General features: G+C 43.3%; 1 non-coding gene across 1 annotated transcript; it reads right to left on the bottom strand.

Moving 5' to 3' along the window:
- Positions 1–6537: 6537 nt before the first annotated feature.
- On the bottom strand, positions 6538–6611 carry Trnat-ugu. The gene has a single exon. It is a non-coding gene; the product is annotated as a tRNA-Thr (tRNA).
- Positions 6612–11387: the final 4776 nt, after the last annotated feature.

The following is an 11387-nucleotide window of genomic DNA, read 5'->3' as shown; positions in this document are numbered from 1 at the left end:
ACATGAAGTGTTCTCCGCACAGCTACTGCGACATATACCCTCGGCAAGCCACTGAGCAGTGCATCGAGGAGAGTGCATTGCAGTAATTTTGTCGACTTTCTTTCCTATTCCATTCTCGCAGCTAGGGGAAAAATAACTATGCCTCTATTCAGCCCCTAATCTCTTTTTTCTTATTCTCATGTTCTCTAGATGAGGTATACAGTGGTGACAGCATAATGGTCGCACTGTCTTCCTCAAACACAAGTTCTCCAAATTTACCCAGTAGAGATTCAGAAGAATTATGTTGCTTTTCTTCCAAGGATTTTTATTTCAGGCCTGCGAGCATTTCTGTTATGCTTGCGTAAGGGCTATACTGACCTGTTTTGAACCTGTCTGTCCCTTGGCATGCCACGTTTGTCCTCACGGTTAACCTGTCTTCTCTCTGCCGCTGTAGCGGGACAATTTTGCCTATCCTGCCTGCTAATTAAAGAGCCTAACTACCGACAGTACAGCCCTGCAAGCACCTTTAGATAAGACTCTCCTGAGGTGCTGCATGCTATTTATTCCAACGCATAATTAAATAAAGTAGCTGCAAGAAAAAGTGAGGGATCTGAAACGTAGAATAATTAGAGTGCGTAGAGTATGTGCAATGTTACATGGCTGCTAGCTGCGCGGAACGCGTGGTGTGGGACGATAGTGGTTTTGGCTCCCTTGCTGACAAGAGAGTGCGGAAGGGGAGGCAGCCTGGGACAAAACTTCTGTTTCATCAAACAGTATTTTATTTTTGTTCGTGAGGCCGTGCTCAGTAACTACGGATTTCTCCAGCTCACGATTCTTAATACGCTGTTGATGTTCTGCATAGCGGTCGGAAACGATGCGGATGCACTGACCGATGTAATTGCTTCCGCATTCACATGTTGTAAATTACAGGAATCCTGAGGCCGAGACTGTCCTTAACATGGCGTAGCATCTGCTTTATCTTCTTAGGAGGTCGGAAAACAGATCTGATACCTCGTCTTCCCAAGATTCTGCTATTTTTGCTGGACGTAGCACCGCGTAAGGGAAGGAATGCATGTTTTCTCCCAGGCTCCCACACACTGGTACTCTTTAATTAAGGAGGCTGTGGAATCAAGAATGTGTGAGGTGAGGAAACCTCCAACCGTAAGAGCAGATATAATTTTAGCGGTGCATGGAAGCGAGCTCTCGATGCAGAGAAGAGCCAGAGATATTTGTCGCAATATTTACGTTACGGCGAGAGCGGTGGCGCCACCAGCGTAGACGTAACTAACGACCAATCAGAAACCATATTTGCTATATAAGGCCACCCTAGCAGCAATTTTGACAGTCAGTTGCTCCTGACGACGACGATGGTGGAAATCGTCGAAAACTAGAGGTTTTACTTTGAACTGACGCCGCAAGAAGTCCGAGAATTTTTATACAACAGTGTCATCGCGAAAGCAACAGGTTATGCTAGTAAGAACAATAATTCGACAAGTCAATCATTTATCGTTAAAAACACGGTGGGTACAGGATTACGATGAAATTGCCATTTATTTCCCTTGTCTTGTACAAATTTTTCCCTGTTTCCTACTAAAATTAGCTTCTTTTTTCCCAAAACACACAGGGCTTTACACATTTTCAGCTCACTAAGATGTTAATGAAGTTGCAACTGCGACAGAATCTTGAAATAGTCTACTATTACTCAAGCAACTGACGACAAGAGAGGTAGCTTATGAAAGTCTCATATGTAGTATAAAAATGTGATTGCTTCATTTATGTTGTTAGGAAACCATACAAAGTTTCATTTCGATTATTTTGTTCATGTTGAGCACCACATGAACATACTTGTTAAAGGTCATTTTGAAATTTTCCTCCTCGGTTGTTTCTCACAAGTATTCAATTTATTATATCTTGTAAGATTGGCTGATTTCGGCCTTACAGACCTTAATTATCATTTCACCAGCTAACAATGCTCCTTAAAAGAATTATATTATTTCATTGAAAAAATCTGTAGACATATATCGCACTACATATCAAAATCTCGCATATTATCATCTGTCAAAATTCGTATCGGTGTCTCGAACCATTTACTAGATACCGGCACGAGAAATGTTATAAATATTTCACTTTCGCTCGATTGTTTGCACACACGATCAGAAGTGAGTGCGTTACAAACAACCAGTTTTTTCGAAACTGGAGATATAGATCTTTTCTCGCGTTCACTATGTTAGCATACGTGATCTAACTTGCATCAAACGCATGCTCATAGCAACCCCTATTTTTCATCACGAACATTGTACAGAACCTTACTAAACATAAAATTGTCGTAATAACTACGGCCGTTAACGAAATGATGGTTTATCGTAAAGCTGACGAATGAGGTTGTGGGATGCGTGAGAAAACTTTCTTTTTTCTTTTATACGGTCCATTCCCACAGAGCAACTAAGTTGACAAAGAATCTTTAGCTCATAACGGGCAAAGTGCACAGCTCAGAAGGGGACAGGCAACAGAGGTGGCGGCCCTTTGGAGCAGGGGCGTAAGTCCCCCAACGCTGAGAACGAGAATGCGATTTTGCTCATGGGGCAAGTAGTTTTGTCCGAGGGCGCCTTACGATCTCTCACCCCCAGACGAGAACAACGATGAACCATACCCCATGCGATCCCGCTTTTCTGAATGCATCTGATCCGCTCTCCACTACGCACCTAAGCAACTAAAGAAAGGAAAATTTGTTCTCTGTATCATTAGAGACGGAGCACTAACTCAGATTGGGGTATGATGTTGGAAGGAACTCGGCTGGATCCTTTGAAGTGGACGATCTCAGCATTCGCTCTAACTGATTTAGGGACATCATGGGAAACCTAAATCTAGATGGCCAGAGAGGGATTTGAACTCACATCCTTCTGAATACGATTTCAGCACCTCTAACCCTGCGCACCATCGCTCGGTAGCTAAGAAGCTGATTTATATATGAAACAGCCAGCTAGTGTTTTGCAGAGTTAATCTCTCATTTTCTTGTGAATTCAGAATAAATCGTAAGTATCTTCGTTGTTTCAAAGAGCAACTGCGCAAAAACTACGAGGTATAAAGAAAATAGACGCGTATTAATGAATAGAGCATTTATAGAAGTTTTTAACTCACATTATAAGTGCTCAGTATGGGCACCATCTGTGACACGGCAAAAGTCGATACAGGCACGCATATTCAATGAAATCGCTGACACATATTGCGTGGGACAGCGCGATAGCAGCCCGCCTTGCAAAGCTGTTAATTGGGTTGCCAACCAGCAGGAGCGACTGATACGATGCGACAGTGTGGAGTGGATGATTCATTTGTCCACATATTCTGACATGCTTGCCTCCCACTGCATCTCCGGCTCCGCGATTATTGAAGATCTAAATTTGTAGAGATGCTCTGTTCTCTGACATGTGTCATTTTTCTGATGTATTGTAGCTTTCCTGTAGAAGTCATCTGAAACCCCGGGTGCACTTACGAATAACCTGGTAAATACCTCAGCAACAGTAAACGTCGTTCGCTAAAACAGGAATGGATCGGAACTAATATTCAGTCTAGGTATGTAAATATAAAGTTACACATATACTTCGCAAATCACCGAACAGTGCACGACGAAGGGTACTTCATACCGATGTTATTAACTTTTTGTCATATTACATTCGCGTGTTGAGTGTTGGAGACATGATGGTCTCTCTGCACTCCCTAATCTGTCATACCTTATTCTCCAGATCGTTACAAGAGATATGTAACATACTAGTAGCACAATGATTACACAGACTTCTTCGGATGCATGTTCTCTAAATTTAACTGCTATGGTATGCTTAGGGCTATGTTGTCTTTTTTGGAAGGATTCCCATTTAAGTTCCCCAGACATTTCTGCTACATTTTTATGCGGTATACGCTATTCTTTTATTATGGTAGCAGCGAACTTTGAATTCGTTCGATGTATGTTGTCGTACCTACCCGATAAGGTTTCGAAAAGCTGAAACACAGCTCTAGAATTTGTTGCACCAGGCTTTGTATGCGATTGCCTTTACAGATACACTGCAGGTCCCTAGAATCTTTCAGTAAGTCTAACTCTTCATTCGCCTTTCCTATCGCTGGTTTATCTGCTAGATACTTAAACGAGATGACGTGTTCAAGATGTTCACCAGTAACATTTGATGGAGTACTGTCAGCTTAGTTCTCTTTCTAATTCGCATTAACTTGCATTTATCGAGATAAAGGACAACTGCCTTTCATTACACCAACGGGACATTTAGTTCAAGTCTTTCTGCATTGCCATACTATCATCGATAGGCGATACCTTCCTGTACAAAACAGCATTGTAAGCGTGGAAGGCGGCTGTCTTATTTGGCATAACGATTTTCAGGACGTTTTGACCGTAAATGTGAAGGAAGTTGCGAATTTGATACATATACTTAAGCTCTTTATTGTGTTGAGACCAAAGGTGTTGGCCTTAGCAAGTTAGAGCGTGTTGTAGAATTGTGTGTTGGACAGTCTGGCAATGTGCTTGGTTTGGAAAGGATGGAAGCTGGCCTGCCGTGTAGTGCAGTGAGCGTATTAAAAAAAGATTTTGTAATAATGTTTCAAGGAAAGATATTGATGAGATTACTCAAACGGAAGAATGATGAAGGCGTGCTTTTAAAGTAATCACTTTTTTTGTATTTGTGTAGTTTCTTATTGTTAGAACATTGTATATGGTTACAGTTCGCTGTAGAAAATTTTATAGTGAAGCACATGTACTTGTGTTGCAGTTGAAGCAGGTGTCAAGGTAAGCGATTGTACACAAGAGAGTTATTAAGAAATATTTGACTAACTTGTCTAAGTGTGAGGACATTATGAAAGGGCGTATTGCTGTCATGGCTTAATGAAGCATAATTAAACTTGAAGTCTTCCTTCTCATTTATCAGTCGTTAAGATTAGTTCTCCATTTTCTTATTTCACTTTCATGACTCTATTTGTACGCTCGCACTGCACATCGCGAGTTGTGTACTAAGAATTATTTTATGAAAAATGATGAAATACCGTATGATATTGCATATCGCAAGTACGGCAAATTAGATTTGATTTTTGACAGTCGTATCATTATCCTCAATGGCGAAAGGTTGTAGAACAGATGAGCGTTCCGTGCAAACAGGTAGGTAAATAAATTTAATTACCATCAAATTTCATGTCCACTGCAAGGTAGAGTGATTGTCAGAGTTCATTTCTGAAACTAATATCATATCAGTTCAGAGGCTTAATACCAGTAGAAGATTTCGGTAAACTACTGACTTTGGAATTTTCAAGCAGTTTTATCAGAAAGTCAGATGCATCGGTTTTTATGTTTGTTTGTTCTGTCATTACAATAACAGTTATCCTACAGTGATTGTTTGCAAGACTAAAGATAAAGATTAGCAATACTCAGAGCCAACATTTTAATCTGAGTGATTTTGTTATGCAGTCAGATGGCATATGTAAATTTCACTGAAAACGGATTCATTTCTTGCAGATGAATTGTTTGATGTACCGGCTAGTCTGGATTTCGCATCGTACAGCGCAAGTCCCACGTATTTCCGTTCAAAATTAAATTTCACATTGTTATGTTGCCCTGCACGTAGGTTTACATATTTCGATATCAAAATATGTTTTACACGGTTCTTAGATTCCAACTTGACACTTACCAACACGACATGATACGTGAATTGGAGTGGCAACCATTAAAAGAAAGGTGTTTTTCGTTGCGATGGGATCTTCTCATGAAATTTCAATCACCAATTTTCTCCTCCGATTGCGAAAACATTCTGTTGGCACCCACCTACATAGGGAGAAATGATCATCACAATAAGAGAAATCAGGGCTCGCACAGAAAAATTTAAGTTTTGGTTTTCCCCCGTGCCGTTCGAGAGTGGAACGGTAGAGAGACAACTTGAAGGTGGTCCATTGAACCCTCTACCAGGCACTTTATTGTGAATAGCAGTGTTATCACGTAGATGTAAATGTAGATTTCCAACTTGACTCTTACCAGCACGAGTTTAAAATAGTATGACAAACTTTCAAGCGGAAAATCTGTTAGTTCCACTGTTTTATAAATCGTTTATTTATGCTGAGAACAACGCATTATGTTGGTTCATAAGTTCGTGGCGTTTTCGTTATGCATGTTGGTAGTCCGGTTGCTATGGATTTATTTATCGAATGTCGTTTTTTATTTGCAGTTCATTGATGCTATTTGAGCTTACATATTGTCAAAAATAAAGTTCAAACGTGTGTGAAATCTTATGGGACTTAACTGCTAAGGTCATCAGTCCCTAAGTTTACACACTACTTAACCTAAATTATCCTAAGGACAAACACACACACCCATGCCCGAGGGAGGACCCGAACCTCCACCGGAACCAGCCGTACATATAGTGAGTGCAGCTGTGGCTACTAGACAGTGGAGTGCCAAGTAGACAAATCTGAATATTTGCGACATATTCTTCTGGAATAAATGATGACTAACTGACAGCCTCCGCTGCCGACAGGTGTTGTTGTTATACCTCGATGTGAACAGCTGAAAATGTGTGCCCCGACCGGGACTCGAACCCGGGATCTCCTACTTACATGGCAGACGCTCTATCCGTCTGAGCCACCGAGGACACAGATGAGTAGCGCGACTGCAGGGACTTATCCCTTGCACGCTTCCCGTGAGACTCACATTCCCAGTTATCCACAATTCTACATATGTATTGTACCTTATAGACATTTGCCCACTTTCCAGAACAAGTTACTGTCTTCGTATATATAGTTGAAGGCTACCCAGCCATTGACCTTCGTCTGTGCGAATGCGCACAGGTTGCCCAAACTCGTACGGGAATCGCCAAAGCGTGCGCGAGTAATGAGAGGGTGGACAAATGTCTATAAGGTACAATACACATGTAGAATTGTGGACAGCTGGGAATGCGAGTCTTACGAGAAGCGTGAAAGGGATAAGTTCCTGCAGTCGCGCTATTCATCTGTGTCCTCGGTGGCTCGGATGGATAGAGCGTCTGCCATGTAAGCAGGAGATCCCGGGTTCGAGTCCCGATCGGGGCACACATTTTCAACTGTCCACATCGAAGTATAACAACAACACCTGTCGGCAGCGGATGTTGTCAGTTAGTCATCATTTATTCCAGGGAAAAGCTGCACGGTCATCAACAGTAACAGTTCTTTCGATAACAAGTTACTGTCTTCGTATATATAGTTAAAGGCTACCCAGTCATTGACCTTCGTCTGTGCGAATGCGCACAGGAATATAGGTTTGTAATTTTTCGGGACCGTTCTCTTACCCTTCTTATACGAGGGCTGAAACTTTAATAGTGGCAAGTATTTATTTACAGTTCGTACAAAATAGACACGTGTTTCAAAGTTTTACTCACCTTCTAAATAGTCACGAGCATTGCGTATAACCCGTTGCCAGCGATGTGGAAGTCGTAGGGTACCCTTAGCAGTGCCAATTGTGTAGACAGTTCGAGCGGCGCGGTCTATTGCCCGACGAATTTGTAGCAGTTCTGGCGCGAAAGCCGTGAAGTGTTTCCTTCAGCTTAGAAATCGAGTTGAACTCACGAGGGGAAGGGGAGTGCAGTAGGTGGTATAGCATTTAGCAGCCCCATGAGTCAAACAAATCAGTTACAGCTTGCACTGTACGTGCTGGAGCATTGACCTACTAAATGATAGTCAGATCCTGCATCACTTTTGTCTCTAAGCTGGTCGTAGGTTGTGTTCCAAAAATGAACAGCGTAGAGACAGAAGTAATGACACTTTCTGCATGACCTGACCATCAGTTTGCAGGACAACGCTCAAGCCCGTACAGTGCAAGCTGTTACTGATTCCTTTGACTGATGGGGCTGTTAAGTGACCACCTACAGCATTCCCCTGACTTAAGTCCTCGTGAGTTCAATTTCTAAACTGAAGGAAACACTTCACGTCAGTCGCTTCAGAACTGCTACAAATTCATCGGGCAATAGACCGCGCCGCTCGAACTGTCAACACAACTGGTACTACTAAGAGTATCCTACGACTTCCACATCGCTGTCAACGGGTTATACACAATGCTGGTGACTACTTTGAAGGCCAGTAAAACTTTGAAAGACGTATCTATTTTGTACGAGCTGTAAATAAATAGTTTCCACTATTAAAGTTCCAACCCTCGTATACTGGAGTCACCTGTGCTTTTTTTCCGGTTGCTTGGGACTTTGTGCTGGGCGAGAGATTCACGATAAGTGCAAGTTAAGTAAGGGGCCAATGCAGTAGCGTACTCTTTATAAAATCGGATTGGGGTTCTATCCGGATGTGGTGATTTATTTGCTGTCAAATCTTTCAGTTGTTTCTCTGCGCCAGGGATGCATATTCCACTATTGGCCATTAAAATTGCTACACCACGAAGATGACGTGCTACAGACGCTAAATTTAATCGACAGGAAGAAGATGCTGTGATATGAAAATGATTAGCTTTTCAGATCATTCCCCACAAGGTTGGCGTCGGTGGCGACACCTACAACGTGCTGACATGAGGAACGTTTCCAACCGATTTTTCATGCACAAACAGCAGTTGACCGGCGTTGCCTGGTGAAACGTTGTTGTGATGCCTCGTGTAAGGAGGAGAAATGCGTACCATCACGTTTCCGACTTTGATAAAGGTCGGATTGTAGCCTATCGCGATTGCGGTATATCGTATCGCGACATTGCTGCTCGCGTTGGTCGAGATCCAATGACTGTTAGCAGAATATGGAATCGGCGTGATGGTATGGGGTGCCATTGGTTACACGTCTCGGTCACCTCTTGTCCGCATTGACAGCACTTTGAACAGTGAAGGTTACAGTTCAGATGTGTTACGACCCGTGGCTCTACCCTTCATTCGATCCCTGCGAAACCCTACATTTCGGCAGGATAATGCACGACCACATGTTGCAGGTCCTGTACGGGCCTTTCTGGATACAGAAAATGTTCGAATGCTGCCCTGGCCAGCACATTCTCCAGATCTCTCACCAACTGAAAACGTCTGGTCAGTGGTGGCCGAGCAACTGGCTCATCACAATACGCCAGTCACTATTCTTGATGAACTATGGTATCGTGTTGAAGCTGCATGGGCACCTGTACCTGTACACGTCATCCAAGCTCTGTTTGATTCAATGCCCAGGCGTATCAAGGCCGTTATTACGGCCAGAGGTTGTTGTCCTGGGTACTGATTTCTCAGGAGCTATGCACCCAAATTGCGTGAAAGTGTAATGAAATTTCATTTCTAGTATAATACAACATTTGTCCGATGAATACCCGTTTATCATCTGCATTTCTTCTTGGTGTAGCAATTTTAATGGCCAGTAGTGTACTATTTCGTCCTTATGGGAGTCTGTCCGATGGTCAAATGACGGTCTGTCTGCGCGATTCTCCTGAGTGAACGATTTCTTGAACGTGAAATTTGAAAGTTCGGTTTACGTTTTGCTATCTTCAACAGCCACACCACAGTGGTCAATGAGGGACTGAATTGAAGCCTTAGATGCACTTTGCGATTTTAAATATGACTAGAATTTCTCGGGTTCTCCGCCAGACCTTTTGCTAAGGTGTGACGTCGGTAGCTGTTGTACGCATGGCGCGTAGACATATTCACAAACGCAAGAGCCTCTACTAACGTTTCCTTGCAGTCATTTGTGCGCTTTGTTTTAAACTTGGACATAAATTCCTGGTCCTCCGGTGATACGTAGAAAATAGACATTTAAGTCTAGGGGCTCGTACACATTAGCGTCAGGAAATATGGATGAGCGCAGAAAATTATTGCTCGAGCGTATAGTGGTGAAGAACTTTGTTCGAGGTGAGTGCTGCATCAGGGAGTTGACCCTGGAGCCTTGGTAGCCACTAGATAGGCGGTACGTCCGCCGGCTGCAGGCGTGGTGACGTGTCGCTCGGCCGTGCGGATGATTCACCCGCCAGCCAGGTAGGCAGTAGAAGCTGGCGGGAAGCGAGGTGCCAGCCGCGGCAAGTGAGTCAGGGCGGCTACGCCTCGCGTGTCTGCGATCCTCCCTCGCCTGCAGCAGGCAGGCCGTGGCCTGCGATTACTGCCTTCTCACAGCACAGGTGTGCTTGCTTCCCTCACACACCTTCTGGCGGCTTGGCAGAGCCGGCGAGGCGAAAGCGACTGACACGCGGTTCGCCGAAACCAAACAGAAACCGTGTCATTAGGATCCGACGGAAGGTTTTTGTTTTTGCTTTTGCTTTTGTTCCTGTTCTGAAGGCCGTTTCTGCTTTTGCTTTTGTTCCTGCCCTGAAGGCCATGCGCTCACCTGTCGGAGTTTTACGAATTTTCTAGTATTTTACAGAAAGTAAGGATAAGGATTGGAAATGAAATGTCAGAAGGAATCACCATTGGACGAGGTGTTTGACAAGGTTGCTGCCTTTCCCCACTGTTGTTTAACGTATACCTTGAAGAGATTGTTGCGAAAAGCTTAGATGGGAAAAGAGGAATACGCATTGTTGGAAAGAGAATAGAATGTATAAGATTTACTGATGACATGGTATTAGTGGCAGAAAGTGAGCGGACAGTGAATAAAAAATGGTTCAAATGGCTCTGAGCACTATGGGACTTAACATCTCAGGTCATCAGTCCCCTAGAACTTAGAACCACTTAAACCTAACTAACCTAAGGACATCACACACATCCATGCCCGAGGCAGGATTTGAACCTGCGACCGTAGCGATCGCGCGGTTCCAGTTTGAAGCGGACAGTGAATAACATGCTCAAAGATCTGAATGATGCTTGTGTGGAATATGGGATGCAAATAAACACAGCAAAAACAAAAAGTGCGCTCATCAGTACAAGACGCAGACTGTCCAATATTAAAATAGGACAATCTACCATTAGCCAAGTAAGTGAATTTAAATATCTCGGAAGCACAATAACTGAAGACTTGAGATGTCACCAGGAGGTGAAAACTCGAATTGCCATAGCGAAGGAGGCATTCAACAGAAAGAGGAGACTCTTATGTGGCAAATTAGATAAAGGACTAAGGAAAAGGCTTGGCAAATGTTTTGTCTGGAGTGTGGCACTATATGGGGCAGAAACATGGACACTGACACGAGAGGATGAAAAAAGGTTAGAAGCATTTGAGATGTGGATGTGGAGGAGAATGGAGAGAATAAGCTGGATGGAAAGAGTGAGTAATGAAAGAGTATTGCAAAGGGTTGGTGTGAGAAGATGTCTGCTGAAGGTTGTAAGAGAAAGGAAAAAGAACTGGTTATGACATTCATTGAGAAGGGAGTGCTTGCTTGTAGATGGTTTGGAAGGATTGGTTTGTGGGAGAAGACTGAGAGGAAGAAGGAGATACAAGATGATAGACGACATAAAGGGAAGAGGAAATTATGCAGACCTGAAGAGGATGGCAGAAGACCGGACAGCCTGG

This window comes from Schistocerca piceifrons, chromosome 2, assembly GCF_021461385.2.
Source record: "Schistocerca piceifrons isolate TAMUIC-IGC-003096 chromosome 2, iqSchPice1.1, whole genome shotgun sequence".
Classification (NCBI taxonomy): domain Eukaryota; kingdom Metazoa; phylum Arthropoda; class Insecta; order Orthoptera; family Acrididae; genus Schistocerca; species Schistocerca piceifrons.
Note: the sequence above shows the minus strand (reverse complement) of the source record. Positions and strands in the feature narration are given on the sequence as shown.